At 38.2% G+C, this 18,548-nt stretch overlaps 1 long non-coding RNA gene across 1 annotated transcript in view; it reads right to left on the bottom strand.

Moving 5' to 3' along the window:
* Positions 1–7,690: 7,690 nt before the first annotated feature.
* The window catches only part of LOC112148861, a 56,081-nt gene continuing 45,223 nt past the window's right edge, over positions 7,691–18,548 (bottom strand). Inside the window, exons 2-3 of the long non-coding RNA XR_002919700.2 lie at positions 8,975–9,142; positions 7,691–8,885 (exon numbers count right to left, since the gene is read on the bottom strand). This is a non-coding gene — a long non-coding RNA (uncharacterized LOC112148861). The remainder of the gene's footprint in view (positions 8,886–8,974; positions 9,143–18,548) is intronic.

Below are 18,548 nucleotides of genomic sequence, written 5' to 3'. Positions count from 1 at the left end.
AAAAAAAAAAAACAACCAGCATAAGCAGTGGTAAAATGAACAAACGCTTCGTGTCACACTTCCGACCCCAGGGTGAAAGAGTGCAAATGAAGGAGTGATCAGTTAACTAAGGATCCAATCATCTGCACAGTGTTACATGTTGGCACTCACCTATGTCAGCAACAAAGGTTTCCTGAAATGTCAGCCAACTGACTGCTCTGTTTCACTAAAATCCGTGTCTTAGACAACTTTTTTTTTTTTTAATTAGAACTTTTGTTTTCTTCAGTCCTACCGCTGCTTTTGAAACCGTGTATTTAAACTTATTACAAAGAATTATTACAAATTTTCTTTAATTGTTTATTTTTTCTTACAAACAAATCCAAATTGTTACCTCATTTTTCAAAACCTGAAAAAGTCTAAATTACAAATGGAAAATTCACAAAATTAATGAGACACTAATGGCTCAAAACTGAAGCTTCTCAGCGTGAAATTTGTATATATTTTGGAAACCACTAGATTAAGTATTAAAACTAAATTCTGGGGTGCAAGACAGAAAGTCATAACAGATTTAAAAATGTGATTGGAAGTAATAAATCTAAATGGGAAAGTCACAAACGTTGTTGATGAGTTTAGTAGAGTGCCTCCAGAGTTTTTTTAAATGTTTGATATAATTAATTACATATTTCGGTTTATTTTTATACTAATGAATACAGAAATGTGCTCTTCTAAAATGTAATAATTATTTTTATAACATTATTTTCTAAAAATAATTGAAAAATTAGACCATTTATTACACTTATCTTTTTTATTGTTGCATCTAAAATAAAAGTTAATATTCCGAGTTATAGAGAAGGTGGCCAGAGGCTGCTCATGTGAAGTTCACTGCAACATTCCATCCTTTGGTATCTTCTTAGCAACAATTCTGGTTTCTCCAGAGTGAATACTAAGATGAAGCTGACTCGCTCTGCGATGTGCCCTTTCTACCTCAGCTGTATTCTGCTCTGGTGAGCAACAGTCATCCCAGTGATTGCTTCCTGGGCTGGCCTGGGACAATATTTTCTCACCCGGTCCAGTTCCACCTCACTGGCCTCATATTGCCACTTATGCACTTAACCGTAGCGTGCTCTTGCTTTTCCACTCGCCCTCTTCTTTCTATCATTCCTGCAGTTGTCTTTGCATCTTACCCTCTTCCCATCACTGCCCATCTCTGCTCTCCCCTTTTCCTGTCTTTGTCGATTTGTGCTCATAAATTCTTTACTTTGCTCCTGAGTCATAATTTAATATAGAAAGGAAGATTTATTTTTTTTCTCTGTATTTTTTCTTGACATCTTCACCGTCATGTCAAATCATAATAAAGACTTTTAAAAGACGTGAGAAAGATTTGTACATCCGTCAAAGCTAATAAACCTAAGAGAAGCCGGGAAAAGAGTGAAAGCAAAGTCTAACTGACAGTGCAAGTGTTCCGCTTGGCAGTAAGTGGAGACAGGTACACACATTAGCGGGCCACCTTGACCTCATAAAGACATATCAATAGTTCCAGCCCTGCCGGCTGAAGAGAGGACCACAGTGGCAAAGTCATTGTTGGATCTCCAGCTAATGGTGCTAATATTTGTGTGGGCCATCCATAATCTTAACAGATAACCACATAAACAGAATTAATGTAAAGCAAACAGAAGTGGAGCAGAGAGATGCATGGTTATAGAGAGGACCGACAAATTACCCTACAGGGATGGTGGTGGGATGAGGGGCTTCGGTACAGTCATTACTCTGTACAGTGAGCACGGTCTGGCTAACACCTGTGTTTCTCTCCAATCTGCCTCACCCTAATTAGCCCACACACACCCTGGGGATCCTCTGACACATAAGACCTGATCCGAGGGGTGAGGTGGGGAGGTTTAGGCGGGAGGAGACAGAGGAGGGTGTCCACAAATTGAGAGGGAGAATTAAAATAAAGCGCAGACCATCGACTGCTGATATCTGAATAAAAACGATGCAGACGAATCAAAGAGAAACAGAAACACAGACAGGCAGAAAGCCAACTGACATCTGCTGACAGCGGTGAGAACCGGTGGTTGAGAGGCGGAAGAGTCGGGCTCCCTCTCAGTTTCATTTGCACTCACGCCATGGTTCAGAAGTGTGGCGTGGAGTGAAATGTTAGTTAATTTCAAATGTCACTTTTATCCTTGTTATAAACACCTGGAACCCCTGCCCATCATTTTACACCCTCCTCACACTCCCCTGTGGTAACAAGTCCTCAGTGTTGTCCTTGTTAGCTGCATCCTGACAGTCCATCCCTTTAGTATGAGAATTACATTCTGTCACTCGTTAATTGATTAAATACATTCCAGATAGCTTTTTTTACTTACCTATATTTGGAACTGGTTATACACATTTATATAATAAATATATATGCTTTCTTTCCTCAGTGTTTTCCATTGTTGAGAAAACAGTAAATAATAAATAAGGAAATCGATGTGATCAAGTTACTGCTCTCTCCTGAAAGGAATCGCCTTCGTGCCCAAAGGATGGAAAGGATCCAGGAGAGAAAGGAAGCGATTGAAATGTAAACCTTTATTATATAGGCAGGCTCCTAAACTAAGGGTGTAATCTTTCTCAAGTTTTCTCTCAGATGTATACATTTTTATATACTAAAAAGTATTCACAATGTAACTATTTTTGGGAGTATACTTAAAAAAAACTGAATTGCTATTCCAGTCAAGCATTTTTAGGGGTCCTTTTGCCTCTGCTAAATTTGTTGATTTTTAAGCCTGTATATGAAGACACACTCATTTATTTTTGTACAGATGGTTTACATATGCATGAAGCAGCTGTCTATATCTGCTGGCTCACTTTTAAACAGCTCAGCATATTGTTTTGGTCATATTTATAAGGCTTCCTTGCTTTAAATAAATAAATAAAAAATAGTGGGATGCAAGTTGTGTCCCTACTATAGAAAAAAAAGCATATTTTGAAACAAGAATAAATAGCACAAACATTTCTATTTGGTAATTTTTGCCAGTCTTTCTTGTTTAATGCAAAAAATCAGTGCAATAATATCCGGTAGTGGCTGAATTTCCTCTATATTTCAAAGCTTGGACCTCCGTAAAGCTTCTTGCAAATGTGTTGCTTAGTTCCCATCTCCAATATAACTGAGAAAATTTAAAACAGTTCTATAACTCGACCCTTTAACCTAGTTAAGTGCTTCAGGTGAGTGTTTATTTGTGTTGCACTCTATGAGATGGAGAAGCACTGACATTCTAGGTCCAAAGCAGGGGATCATGTTTCTTTTTTTTTATTTGACCACACACAAACAAGCAAACAGATCATTGAAACAGGAAATGACTTTGTTGTATTATAAAATAAATGACATTAGCTACAAAACTCATATATTCATATCAACACACAGTGTGTGTATTTTTGTGCTTTCAGTGTCCTTGGTAATTGGTAACTGTCTGCACATTTGATATATTTATGTACAATCCCTCATTTATGGCTTGTGGTAAAGAAAATTTGTCAGATTCTAAACTCAGAAGGTGTTAGCAAGTGAATTTGTGTTAATGCAAGATAATATGAGCAGAAACTGTGGTTTTCCTGGGCCTCCCTCTTGAAGGAAACTGCACCACATTGGAATTTACACCGAAAGTGCTTGTCTGACTTTTAGTTTTGCAGACGTCAACAGAAACTAATTTGTGCTAAAACACTTATCACATCCCTGAATCGAGATCACATAAGTGAAATTTTCCCACTTCCCCAAAAATAAAGGAAGAAAATAAATTTTTGTTTTACCTATTTTAAAATATCTCATCTCAGTTCCACCTTTCTTTTTTTGTCCTTCCATTATACAATTTTCTCTTCCTGTCTTCTTTCAAAACCGAGACGCATCTAAGGCTCGTCTGGTGGTGACATAAGTAGGCTGTATACGCCACATTGCCAGCCCAATCAGTGACGATCTGCATGGTAATGTGTGGCAGGGGCGGGATAATGAAGTGCCCAGCTTGCCGACTGGAAGGCTATCCTCCGGTGTGCTGAGTGATTTATCTCCTCTGTCAAGAGCCAGGACAGCCAGGACTTGTCCTTCCCAATGGTTCCCGGGAACAGGAGTTGAACGGAGCAAGATAAGAGACAGGGAGAGCAGGAGGCTCATGTTGTTTGCAAATTGTGAACATACATACATACATTACACAATGCCAAACAACAATAAACTCAAAAAAGTGTTTGGCTTTGAGTAAATAGCCATGCAAATTTTAAAATGCATTATTTTCTTGCAAGATAAAAATGTAAAAAAAGAAAAAATTCAACTCTCCCTGTGTTGTTTGACTCATTCACCCCACTCCATACAGGCGTATCCATCACATTCAGCTGCCTAAAGGGACATGACAAAATGCAATATAATTCATTCATGATTTACAACTCTTTTGTAATGCAACCTCAGAACTGGATGTTACAGAATTATGACCAAAAATGGGGGGAAAAAAAATAAGTATAATGTGGATTTTCTTAATCAGTGATATCTGTATTCTATTACGGCAAAAAAAAAAAAAAAAAAAAAAAAAAAACATGCGTGGGTGTTTAGGAAATTACATTGCAGGTGGTTCTTCACATTCAAAGATAGTGCTTTAACATCCACAATTGTAACATTTATTTTTTTCTTTTAACAGTACTTTTTGTTTTACATAACTATGAAATGAGGCAGTTTGTGGAATAATTTAACAAGCACCTAAAATGTTTATTTTATGTCCATTCAGTCATCATCAAGATATATATATGTTGTTATTTATTTTTTTATATTCCTAAGAACTGTTCACAAAGTAATGATAAATTATGTTTTGACAAGTGTAGTGGGTTGTGTTGGTGGGAATTGCACTTCTGTTAAAAACAGGTAAATAAATAAATATTTAAAAGACGAGAAAATGGAAGATACAATCAAGAAATAATTAAATATTCCAAAGATTTCATCATAAGTGGTAGTCTGGCATTAAGCTATTATTTTTAGAACTATGCACTATTTTTTTTTAAGTTTTACCTTTAATAAAATTAAAAAAAAAAAATAAATGAAAGCAACATCAAGGGTTCACATTACAGCTTAATTTAGGAATAAAGTAAACTTTAAGGACATTTTATTATTTATTGAAAGAAAGCAACAAAAACAATCAAAGCTGCATTCTAAATAGTTAAATATGACTTATTTAAAGATCACATAATAATAATAATAATCTGGACCTTTTATTTGTCTTTTAATTCCTCCTGTTCTGTTCTGAAAACATTTTTGGAAAGAATTGCAAAATTGTAATTGAATTGTTTACCGCTTTTAAAAATTCTGGGTTTTTAAAGGAGTCCTTGAATGCACCAAATTGTTAAAAATAAAATGTTTGTGACGGAGCGGATTTTCTCTTCATAATTTACAACGTTACACTGAATAATGTCACAAAGGACAGATGCAAACTGAAGACTTTTTTTAATAAATGCATATTCTTGTTTTAACCTGCATCTCTGAAGTTATCTAAAACAATTATGCATTTTAAACTTAAGTTTTAAAGTTTGAGAAAGTTATTGACTCTATGGAAACCTCATAGTTGTTAAGTGGAAAGTTTTTTTTTTTTTTCCTATGGTGCCCTAATTTAAAAAGAAAACAAACTTTTCTTTGTTTCAAAAATTTTAATATGATAACTAGACAACAACACACTTGTAAATTAGCTCACAAAGCCTAATGCAAAAAGTAAGATAAAACACAACCAACTTACTGCTTCACTGCTCAACGTATTCTGTATTTTTAGCACCGGAGAGGTAAGTTAGTTCACACACAGCTGTATATAATGATGCAAATGCAGCAGGGAGTGCACGAGTGCTGCTTTTAGCATCAACTAGCCTGCGTTAGTGTGCTGCATATAAAAATGATAGTTTGTTCAGTTGAAGTCTAGCTGGTTTTTAGGCAGCTTCTGCTTGGACTTTCCTCTAATCAACAGCATTATTGATGCACAATGTGCCTTTAGTGCTTTTGTAAACACAATACTATTACAAATAATGATGATTCCACACGTTTTGGATTGAAAAGTTGTTCCCCTTGTAGTAACAACATAAGGACAGGACATCATTATAGTTTCAAGGTACACAATTCCATGGAAATTGTTTTGGCTCACAATAAGGATCTAGTGTTTCACTCCTGTTCACTGTAGCTCTTTATTAGGAAGTGTTAACAAGTCTGTGTTCGGGGAGAGGGAGGATGAGTACACAGTAATTGACTCCTGCCCCCTCTCATCACATTAGTGACTCGATAAAATGGCTCTGCTTTCACAAACATGGAATATGACTGAAAGAACATGTTTGTCTCATTTGTCATCGCAGCTGCTTGAAATAGGCATAAGGCTCCAGCAGATGAACCATGAAATTCATTTTTGTGCATTTCATGATGATCTCACTGTGCGTCCGTCGACATTTTGATTCACTCTATCATCAGCCTCCTCGAAAGGAATAGTGTTACATTTGTGTGACAGGATTTCACAGCATGAAACATCAGTTTAACTTTCGGTTGCATACATATATTTATGCACACACAAACTGTGACTCGGGTGTCAAAGGCATGTCGTTGGAGAGCACAAGCAAGGTCTGGTAGCAGCTGAGGCTGCTGAGTGTCTGAGCAGGCGTCTTAGAAGCAGGCAACGGTGAGGGTGACAGCGTCAGCTTGGCTCTCCTAATGAATGTCTCACTTCTCCGGCGCACTCCTTTTACTTACCCCTTACAGGCACCTAGCACCCACCGCCTACGGGCCCCACATCTCACCGGCCGACAGCTTGTGCCATCATTGGTATGACCTCATGGCCTCCCAACCTTGCCAGCGGATCCAGTGTCACTTTGGTTGGTAGTACCAGGGCATTGTAAAGCGTAATGAAAGTTAACGAGAAATGAGAAAAAAGTTTTTTTAATAATTCAATTAGCACAAGTATAAACTGTAAAAGTACTTTTTGTCCTCAATACCACCAAAGCTTACCTCTAAACTGATTCAAGATTGTTCTAACATTATTTGATACTCAGATTTTTGGAGCAAAATATATTAATTACTCGTTAAGTTAGTGTATATTAAGAATATTGGCATTAACTTTAGTTTTTGAAATTTTTCTTTTTGTGTCATAACATTTAATGCACTTCAAGTCTGTGAAAGATTTTTTAGATGCTTGACATCATTGGATATTTATGCAATCTAGTTGAATGAAGATGGTTTAGAAAGGTGTTCTTTTTTATTACCGTATTTTCTGCACTATAAGACAAAGTGGGTTTTATAATCCAGAGCCCCTTAGGTATGGATTAATTCTGGTTGCACTAACTGTTTTTGCAATGATTTTATAGATTTGAGAGGTACACAACACCATCAAAATATCAGTTTGTTTTTTTGTATGAGTTGCAAACAAGCTTTAGTGTTGTTTTGATGTGGGTTGGATGTATATTTGTTTTAATGGTATCAGTCTATTTTTTAAGGTTTGGAGTTACAGGTATTCTGAATTTGCTCAGGTGTAGCGTGCCCCAAACATGTTCTAGACTGTGTGAGCTCAGTTGTTGTAGTCGTACTGACTGACGGGCTTATTACTGACTCTTTTTGCGTTTTTACACCTTAAAACTTGCCTGATATATGACATAAATTAAAAAAATAGATTAATTCATTGTAATCTGATGCGCCCTAGCGTGTGGACAATACGGTATAACATGTTGTTCAAGTTGGGAGTCAATTGTTGAAGACCACTCCTGTACAGCTGCTAAGAAAACTACTGAAATGAAACTTGCCCTCAAAGAAGATATGAAACTCACTATTGGTCATATTTACACTAACAATATAAAAAATGTGGAAAGTGTTGATTGCATTTAACTAAAGCTGTTGCTTAATCACTTTAATTACAATGGGACACTCATGAAAACTTAGCAGAATGTTTGCTGTGTTCCTCTGAGAACATCCACCAAGAAGTTAATCAGCACCACCGTTTTCCTCTCTTCATCCGCTCTTTACTTTGTTGCCCATCTTTATACTTTTCTTCTTTTCAACTGCTGCATTTCAGAGTGATGTGTTTCCGCTCCCACCTCCCCTACTCGAGCGAGGTGACAATTACAGCGTTTCCAAGCTGAGAGGAGATGCTCATCATCGGCTATAATCTGCGGGGACCCCTGTCACACACGCACGCATGACCACCCCACTTGTATGCCATTCTAATACTGAGCTAGATACAGCATTCACTTCACACACACACACTTTACCACCCCCACACATCTCGTGCTGTATCTCACTCACAAGTGGAAAGCAAATCTAGAGGGATGACAGACAGACATATCATTATCCGAGCCTCTCCATCGCATTTGGATGTCTGATGCAGGAAGACCACGGTACTGTCTTACTACGTACTAAGAGACACAAAGATACCCAAACCTTCTGTGGAGTCCATTTCCCTCCATAAACTCAGACTTTACTTTAATGTCGGCCCGTAGCGCACTTACAGTTCATTTTTCAGTCTGAACTTAACAATATTAAAAAAAAAGCTAAGACAGGACATTAGTGAGCGACTTTCCACAAAGATCACAATGAAGTCATCCGTTTGCTTTTATGGGAAGTTAAAAAGCGCACTAACGGAAACAAAATAAGACTTTTTTTTAGCATGACAGTAACTTCTATGTCTGCTTCTCAATTAGCTTTCCAGATCTTCTGGAACTCCAAACAGTTTGCCAACTCCATGTACTCTTTTCCCTCCTCTTTTCCTGGTGTAAACTTTGTCTCGACCGAAAGAGGAAGGGTGTGGCGCTGAGGTGGCACACCAGGGTCGCGACCTGGCCTCCCTCCCGTCATTAGAGCTTCCATCTGCTCCAGGACTTCCGTTGATGTGGTCCACCAAAGAGGGGAGCCAGGGGAGGGACATCCCTTTAATTGTACCCTAGGTTATAGCGAAAGGAATGTTTGAGGTCTGAAGTCTTGTTACAAACACACACTCATATCCAAAGACGTTAAAACACACACTCTCACTTGCTCTTTCTCCTCTGTTTCTGGTTCTTCTGTGTTCTCCACCTCTCATACACCCCTGTGGAGAAGGCCACTAATTGGCACATTGGCTGCCAGTGTGGGTGTGGAGGGAATGTCAGCATGCCACACCACAGCAAGGAGCCCACAGATATCTCAAGAGCAATACGAAAACTGTGGAGAAAAAAAGAGACGATAAAGAACACCTTAGAGCAGTTTCTTTAAAGTAGTATGTAATAAAAGGTAGAAAAAAAAGAAACAGTCATACCTGTTTTTCTGTTTTATGTGGAAAAAATCTAAGTTGAATGGAGTAAATCACAATAATCTTTCTTATACAATAAGTTATACTAAAAAAAAATTACTTTTTAAAAAATATATTTTTTAAAATGAAGTTTTCAACTTCCTCTTGTGCTTGTATTAAGCTATATGTTATACTTATTTAGTTATGTTTCTGTTTGTTTTTTGCTTCTCCTTATGTAAAAATCATCATAATTCATATGACTGATTTTCACGTGTTATTTAATGATTTTAAGCAACTTCTTAATGTACGAATTTGTAATTTTCCAGTGAAAATCCTACTTTTGTTAATGCTTATTTTGCTAAAAGTATTTTTTATAATAAAAAATATTTTAGAATGAAGATTTAAATAATATATCAATATTATCTTCAACTGGAAATACTAATTAAATTGTGAATTGAATGGTAATACATTCAGGAATTTGGCAGTGCTTTTGTTTCAAATCCTCTCAGATGTTTCTGTTTATGTTGCTTGTCTACAGCATCTTTTAATCAGTTTTTTAGGTCTTCTCTCCTATTGTGTCTCCTAACTTTTTGCTTTTGTTGCTCATGCTTTGGTGTATTTTCATTTTTTATTTTAGTCTTTTAGTTTATTCAATGGAATGATACAGATCAATAATTTTGTCTTTTTTTCTGTTTGATTGAACAACTGTTTAAAAAACTTGATGACTTTTGCTAATAGTTTATTTTTAAATCGTCTCCTTCATTTTATTTATTCAGCATTGTAACCATGTAACCTGAGGAGTCTTCTAATATACAATATAATTTCACAAATGATTTAGATGGCTTTGTTTTATAGTTTAGCCCTTTTAATAGTTTATTCTATTGAAAATGTAATTATGCATTTGTTAAATATTATATTGAAAAAAATATATAAATTATTTGAAGAAACAAAAGTTCTAAACAAAAAATAAATCTTCTCAATTGTAATTAACTTTATAAAGTTTTCAGTTGTTTAAAAAAAGTCTACAGTTCCTATATTTCCTTTTCCAGAGTAAATTAACTGAATGTGAGTAAACCGTCCAGACTGGAATTAGATTTTATTTTTGTCTTTGTTTTAGTGCACATAAGGAACATTTTCCAAAGATTTCTATTGTTACATGTTGTATTTTTAATAATTACGTAGAAAAACCACAATCTTATCATATGATCCAAACGTAGGCTGAGAAACACGTGATCTTTTTCTGCAAAAGATGAACAGGAGTGAACAATGTCGGTTGAAATTGTTCTAGAAAAAGGTGGCACAAAAAACAGAGCACTGATGGGAACTGATCGGAGGGGCAAGCAGGATAAGAATTTGTGGTCACTGCTGCATTAGTTATTTGAGTGGGGGTCATATCCAGGGATTTGGGGGCTGGCGGAGGGATGCAGGTCAGGAACTGATAGCCCACGGGGCTGGAGGAGCTTCAGCTTGTGTAGCCGACTTTCCAGTCAACACATGAGTCAGTTAGCAAAGATGCTCCCAAAATAAATGGCTTCCCTGTTCCAGGCGGAACCACACCCTCCCGTGGTTTCTTAGAGGGCAGAGTGGGCAGGCCAGCCGACCGCCCTTTCGGGTTTCTGGGGCCGTAGACGGATCTGAATGAGTGAGGTAGCACAGGGGGGAGAGGGGGACAGAGGGAGTGGGTGGTGAGACTGGGCTGTTGGGAGCATGGGGGCGTGCTTGAGTTCCCAAATTGGCAACGTGAGGGTGAGGAGCTGGCAACCCCTCAGTCTTTTCATTGTTTACTGTTTACCCACACAGTGGACAGTAAACAATGGCACACCCACTCTCGGGGCACTGTGGCAGGAGCTGGAGGTAGAGCTCCCAACCTTCTCTGTGCAAACACGCAGCTCATGGAAAAACCTAATAAACATCTTTTTCCTTCTGTTATTTTCATAAAAAACATATTTCTTACCAGCATTCCCCACCTTCTGTCTCTCCTATCAAGTCTCTCGCTGATGGTATGAGACTGATGGTATAGGCTTAAAAATAGGCGAAGGCCCAAGTTGGTTTCTGGTCAGGCGCCAGAGTGTTTGGCCGAGCCAAAGTTATATGTCTTCGCCTTTCAGTGTGTGGCGTTTTCTATATTCTACTGTTCCTTACAGCCTCTTTCTTAGAGTCCTTCCCCGTGCATGTCCCCACCCATGATGGGTCTCGTTAGCTGTCAAGCGTCAGCTTTATTAGCGCTCTCCGTGAGTCACAGGAATGACAAGAGAGAGCTGGGAGTCGATCTTTCATTACCCCTGGCGACGGAAGTGTCATTCTCTCCATCTATTATTCATATACTCTTTAATTTAACCAGGTGGAAGTGGCCGCGCAGCCCGGCACTCGCAGAAATTGTGAGTCAGCCAAGAAGGACAAACAAGTATGGGGAGTTTTTTTTTTTTTTTTTTTTTTTGAAATCTCGCGGTGAAACAATCTGTTTGTTGTCTTTAAGGACACAAAGCAATTACACGTTTAACACCAGATTCAAGACATCAAAAATGTAAAGATATGAATACCATCTGTTTAAATGAGAACAGCTGGCACAGTCACCACAAGATTTTTTATGAGTCTGTTTCCGCTCTGAATTCACGAAAGACTTCATGTTGTTGTTTATATTAATACAAGGTGCTTCTCTGTGTTTCATGCTTGAAAAGAGAAATGCTAATCATTGCACAATTAATTGCGTGAATATGATAAAATTGTTTTTCTTTTGTTTGTTATTGTGTTTTCGTCTTTGCAGACATTACATTTGTTTTGGAGAGAGGAAAAAAAAATCTTTGGGGAGTACCACCTTGCCTGCATAAGAAAAAAGAAAGATCAAACTGTACGCGAGCACCCTTTAATACAACTCTCACACGCACACACCCTCTTTTCTACAAATACACACAGTGGAGCACAAACACACACAGTCAAAATTCTCTCCAAACTATCCAAAACACACACATTGACTAAAGCCTGTAGGAGCTCCAACTTCTCAAAGTTGGATTGATGAGAAGTACAAGGAGAACAGAAAAAAACAGAGACAAAAGGAAAAAGAAAAAGACAGAGAGAGCCAAAAAAAAAAAAAAAAAAAAAACAATACATCTGCTAGCCTAGAATTAGAGCGTGAATGTATTGTCACTCAACTGAATGTTGCAAACTCCAGGTTCCCTCAAAAACAGGGACGTATCCCTCACCGCCTTTTTCCCCCCGAGGACTAGGTGCGTTTGGGGAGATAATTGACGAGTCCCCTGGCATGCAGTGAGTGAACAAGCACCACATTCAGCAGCTTACAGACACACAAAGCTCGGCTCCCTCAACGCGTGTACGTCAGTGTCTACGCAAAACAATAGGCTGAGCGAGGGCACGCGTTTGTTTATGCTTGATTGTGTGTGAATGTGTCCGCGTGCGTCTGTGTGGGATGTGTATTTATCACAGAAGGAAGAGGGGAATAGGTTTATTATTCCTTTCTTAGTGCAGCACGATTCCATGTCTGTTAGGCTTGAGAGAGCACCCAGAAGTAATGAGAGATGAACCTGAAACAGCCAGACTCTATGAATACTGTTCTGAGGAGGGCCTGTGTGCTCCCCTTCTCTTTTCATCCCTCTCTTTCTCCATACTGCTTCCGTTTGCTCTATCTATCCCTTTGCCTGTGGTTCTTCTATGATGGAGTAACAAGTGGGGTGTTTGTGCTTCAGTGTATTTTCGGCTTTTCAAACTGTACGTGTGATCCAATGTGATGGCTTAAATGTCATATTTTCTTGTCTTTTCTTTCTCTCTTTTCTGGCAAAACAGAAGGCCCGGTTGACAAGTGCAACAAGAGATAATTCAACCATGGAAAAAGACAAAAAGTTTGAACTGTTTAATAAAAAAGTTGTCAGTTTAAAACAAAATAAGTAAAAATCAGATTTTTTGTTATGGCTTAGTCTCCTCAATCATTAAAATCAAGCAAAAAACAACAACTGTCAATCTGTAAGTATCCCTCTTTCATCTAAATATGGTTGTTTTTTTTAACATACAGAGATTATATTTGATGTATTAAAAAAATGAATCATAAACATCAAAAATTGTAAAAATAATGTTTTTGGAGGAGTTGCACTTTTCTACAAGGTTGTTCTTAATGAACATATTCAAACCTATTTAATGCAGATACAAACTAAATACTGTTTTTAAAAATCAGTTTGCAAACCATCCCATCGGCTTGCAAAAGTGAATACAGCCACTTCTGCTTCACTTTTTTTCAGAGTAAAAATCATTTTTGTCAGTTGAACATAAAGCTTTCAGAGTGAGCAAGCACGTCCAACTAAAAAAAAATAAAAAAACTAAGTGGAAAAACATGTTCAGGATGGAAGATACAAGTAGAATCGTAAAATTATAAAATATTTTATTAGTTTTTTTTTCATAAATATTTTTAGGATGAGGCTTTAATTTTTAAAATATAAATGTAGCATTTTTTTATTGTACAATAAAGGCAATAAATGCATGCACAGTGGTAAACACATCACTACACTGTAAATTACAATAAGCGTTTCTTGAAGTGCAGGTTTTTTTCAAGCACCACAGATATTTCAATTAAAGAGTCAGAGATTCCTATAAGAGCTGTTAACTTCATTTATAAATGCTCACAACAGAGCAGGCATTCTGCATTTACAATGTCAAGGCTTCAGCTCTGCTCATACTTATTACGTTAATTTGTTTGTGAATCATGCATTCGTTGTTTTAAATAAAAGTGTCTGCTGTGGCATTATGCTCCTTTAATTAAAAGATAAATCGGTGCGTCAAGTCTTTTTAGATTGTCGAAGAATAATAGTCCTCTTTGCTGCTTGTACATTCAGCTTCATTTCATAGATGCATTCAAAAATAAGTATTTGGTTTTGTCAAATGCTGTCTGTATTTAAAATAACACTAATTACTCATCAGAGTTCGAGGGAGAATCCAGCCAGACATGACAAGAAATGATGACGCAGGGCCAAGTTCCCTAAGATTCTGACTGGAATAGTAGATACTTCCTCGTTAACAGATTGAGGAAGCTGTCATATTCACATTTGCCCGGAGACAGATTAATTCATAGGAAAATAGAAGAAGGAGGCCTGCACACAAGACGATGTCTCTGTGTCAGACGTGGTGTCGGCATTAAAACGACTGTGAGCACCTCTTGGTGAATCACTACAACATACCACTCCGTAAATTTGACCGTCTTAAACTTCCAGACGAACCCAAACATGCACGTGTATCTATATTTAAAAGTCATGTAAAATATTTTACTCCAAAGTAAAATAAAGACTCCACTTTTGCCAAATTTGAGTTTATTTTTTCTTGCAAGTTAGGTGTATATTTTTAAACAAAGTTTGTCGATGGAGCGGAAGGAAGGAAGGGAGTAGAAATGCTTCTTTGACTTTAACTATTGTATAAGTTTGTGTGTGCACAACGCCTCGGAGATGTTTGTGTGTGAAGACGAAAGTGCATGCCAGCAGAAGATTGAGCCATGAGTGCTGTAGGATCTTGCATTCAGTCAGTTTGTCCCTGCTGTGTGCGCTCCCACCCAACGCCTCCATTCTCTACCCCCTGCAGAGTCCTCTGATTGCCGTGGAAACTGCACTTAAAGAGAAAATTAGGATTTCCTCCCTCCTAATTTAAAAGTATATCTTAATTGGTTTCATTTATTACAGATGGGAAAGCAAAATAAACGTCTTGTTTTATTTGCTCACGGAGATGAAAAAAAATCAGACCAAAAAATACTTAAAGCAATTTAAATCAAGGAAAGCTAAAGAAAAAAAAAAAAAAAGACGCAGAGAAGCCAAATGTTTCAAGCTCACGGGGCACACGTTGCACACATGCAAACCCACCAAACCATGCAACACTTATCCTCAGAAACACCCTTCAGTGTGGACTCAAGAGGGCTGACTGTAGATGTGGAAAATTACTGCTCTGATCTGACCACCCCTTGCACAATCAAGACTGAAGCCTGTGGGTTCGGTGCAGGTATATTTATCTCCTGTGACAACTAACCTTGCATTCATCCAGACACTCAGACGGAACTTAAAACAGAAAAGAGATCGTACACATGTTCAGAGTAAACTAAAACATGTTCAGTTTTGTGGCTTTGTGAGTGCTGCGTTTGCATGTGCCTGGGTTCACGTACGTGCCATTTAAATACCAGAACAAGTACGGAGCTCAGAGTAAAGCGCAGAAACTGTCATCGCTCTGCTTCTCCGGCCGTCTCTGTCCCACCCAACATTCCCCTTCGCTAGGAGTCAGTATGGACCAACACGTTGGTAGCAGTGGCAGGCGGTCAGTTCTCTTTAACTGAGTAGTTCTGTGTTTAACCTTAACCAAGCTGTTACCACACAACATCCTGGGGCCCAGGTGAGCATGCCACTATGCTGGGCACAACACAAATATCGCTCCAGTCTTGTTTCTGTACATATAAGCACAGGGGGCAAGCAGCGGGGCACGAGCGGTTAGTTTATTTCTGGATGTATTCATTACACAGTGAAAGGGTTGCAGTTGGAGCTCGGCAATTGTGGCGCCAGCGTGTGATTGTGGCAAGACAGCCTGACCGCTCAAAAATGGCTGAGCTAACAGGGACAGGAGAGCAGGCGAGGTCTGCAGCTTTTTGGCAAGTTTAGACTCTTCATCATCCCCTCGACACACCTTTTGATGATTATTTACATCACCGAAACCCACCAAACACAGCAAGTGTTGACAAAGAAGAAGCGGGGAACGCCAAAGGGCGGGGAAAAGAAGGAGGGAGTAGAATGTGAAGTTGACAATCCAATTCTTTCTGTTGTTTGGCGGCCCTTTGAGTTGACAGTGACCAATTCAAGAACAAAAAAAAAGCAACTATGAGAGACAAAATGAGGAAGTAAAGTAAGCGATATGAAAAGAAAGCATAGAGGAGCTAGCTTCACTCCATCCTCTGAACGTTGAAATAGATGGAAGTTTGTTTGACGACTGTTTGAAATGGTGGAAATAAAAGAAAAAAAAACTTTCTCCTGTCACCTTTGCCTTTCAGTGGCCTGCACTGCTGATGCTGTGTAGTTGTTTTGTGGTAAGAACGCCCTGAGGGAAACACAGTGGGACACAGGGTGTTATGGTTCAGCTGTGTTTGCTTGCTTACAACCCGAGGAAGAGGAAAAAAAAAGAAATAACAGACATAAAATCAATGATGAGCCTGTTAGTGGAGGTTTAAAAGAGAACGTTTAGAGAGGATCTCTGGGTGTAAGGTGATGTAGTTCCAGTCTGTAAAAAGCATGCGGTCCATCTAAGAGAAGGAGGGACGCAGCAGCCTCTGTGTGGAACTGATTTTTTGTAAAAGCATTGGACTGATAAAGCCACGAGACATCTGAGCTTTAGCACTTGTGTTGATCTGTTTTTAGGGTATTTATGAAGGGTGAAAGGGGTGATCAGTTAGTGTTTTTCTGTGTGTGTGCACGCTCTAGCTAGCACACACACACACAGCCCCGCACATATGCCTGCAAACACTAGGTCTCTGGTTATCAGTCCTCAGTGTAGTTTGGGATGATAAATCACGTCCCATTCTTCAACACTGACAGCTTTTTGTGGCAGCAGATCTGATTCTGGCCTCTTAAATCAAGACATGTGGTTGAACGGAGGCTGCGAGATCTAAGGTTTGCAGTGCCTCTCAAAGAGAATGTCTGAATGGGCCTTTTGATAAGAAAACAGCTTGAAGCCATCCCACACAGGCATGAAAACAGCATGCACCTCCCGTGTGAGAGCTAAACAGATTGGAGGGGATGTGATGTTGGATCTGTTCCTATTACCCAACGAGCCAAGCAAGACGAATGATTGACAATGATTAAGTGTAAGAGGGTATGCAAGTATCATTCCCTGAAACATATTTCCTGTGTGTCACTGTGTAGGAGGGTTGGGCTGAGCCTGTCCGTCAAAAAAAGACAGGAGAGCGCCGCTTCCATCATTCGCTGATCTGTCAGATCTGGATCAGATAACTGTCTACCGGGAGGCCTGCTGCATCATCCGATGCTCTCCTCTCTTCATCTGTAAACTGCGTCTGTTTAACATGCAGGTCAGTACAACAATAAATGGATATTTTGAAGAGGGCCAAATGAGAGGAAATGCTTTTGGAACGCCATTATCCAAGTTTCAACTTGGAATCCTTCAAGGACTCTGTGCCAAGTCTCAGGAAAACAACGCATGTTGACAAATTGGTTGAATCGTGATCAAAGCACCTGCCACACTGAGAACCTGAAACAGGCACCATTTGGCAGTTCACAAGGTCACTTGTTTTGTATTGAGCACAGAAGATGTGCCAAAATATGCTTTCAATCATATGCATGCAGATAATAGCATCTTTTTTTTTATGCATGAAAATATGTATTTATCAGTTGCAACTCTTTCCGTAAACCCATTTCTCTTTCTTCTTTTTAAACACCACGCAGTGTTCATTATGATCTCACCCTCGCCGGTTCTTGAGCTGTGTTTCATTAAATACCTGTTTTCTGTTACCTACTTTTTAGAATTAGTGTCCTGCTGAGTTCAGTGCTTGTTGTGTGTTTTCTCAGTTTGTAATGGCACAGAAACTTGTAAACATGAAATAAAAACACTTCTACCAAATTGCAACGTTAAACTGCTAATTATTTTACTCATTTACTGCTATGTTTTAATTGTCCATTTGAATGGTCTGCATACATTGCAAGAAATTGGGGAAACAGTGATGCTTTTAGACAAAGACAGTGTATAAAAAATGTCCATATTTTGTATTTATTTAAAAAAATCCCATTTTAAACTACAAATAAAAAAGGAAACATTGGATCAATTAACAAAAGCTCTGTAAGTTGTTACTTTTCAAATTATTAGTTGTGTCAAATTAAAATTTTTAGTTGATAGTTAACTCAACTAAAACATTTAATTTGATTAAAACTAATATTTTTTTAATGTAACAAATTACAGAACGATAATTCATTTTTTTCAGTGTTATTAACCTCAATTTGCAATGAGTTTTTGATTTTAAATAAGTACATTTTTGTCATTTTGTGGGAGACAAATTTATATTTCAGGCACATTTATCCTTTTATTACAATTATCTTTAAAATATCACAATTGGTTGACACTTTAAAGATGCTGCATGTGCAGCAATCATTCACATCAATCAAACCCGATCCATAAAAAAAAACACATTTTCAGGATAAAGTGTTATTCCTCCTGAATCTCTGCAAAGACAAAGACTTCAGTGCACGCTCTATTTAATTAGCAAAAACAGAGGACTTGCCATCCAGGGATTATCCGAGGGAGAGTGTGAATGAAAAAGAGAAAGCAGAGAGAGTAGTGAAGGGGGGGTGGAAACATTTGCACAGT

This window comes from Oryzias melastigma, linkage group LG9 (assembly GCF_002922805.2).
Source record: "Oryzias melastigma strain HK-1 linkage group LG9, ASM292280v2, whole genome shotgun sequence".
NCBI classification, from domain to species: Eukaryota; Metazoa; Chordata; class Actinopteri; order Beloniformes; family Adrianichthyidae; genus Oryzias; species Oryzias melastigma.
The sequence above is the reverse complement of the archived record's forward strand: the minus strand, read 5'-3'. Positions and strand labels throughout refer to the sequence as shown.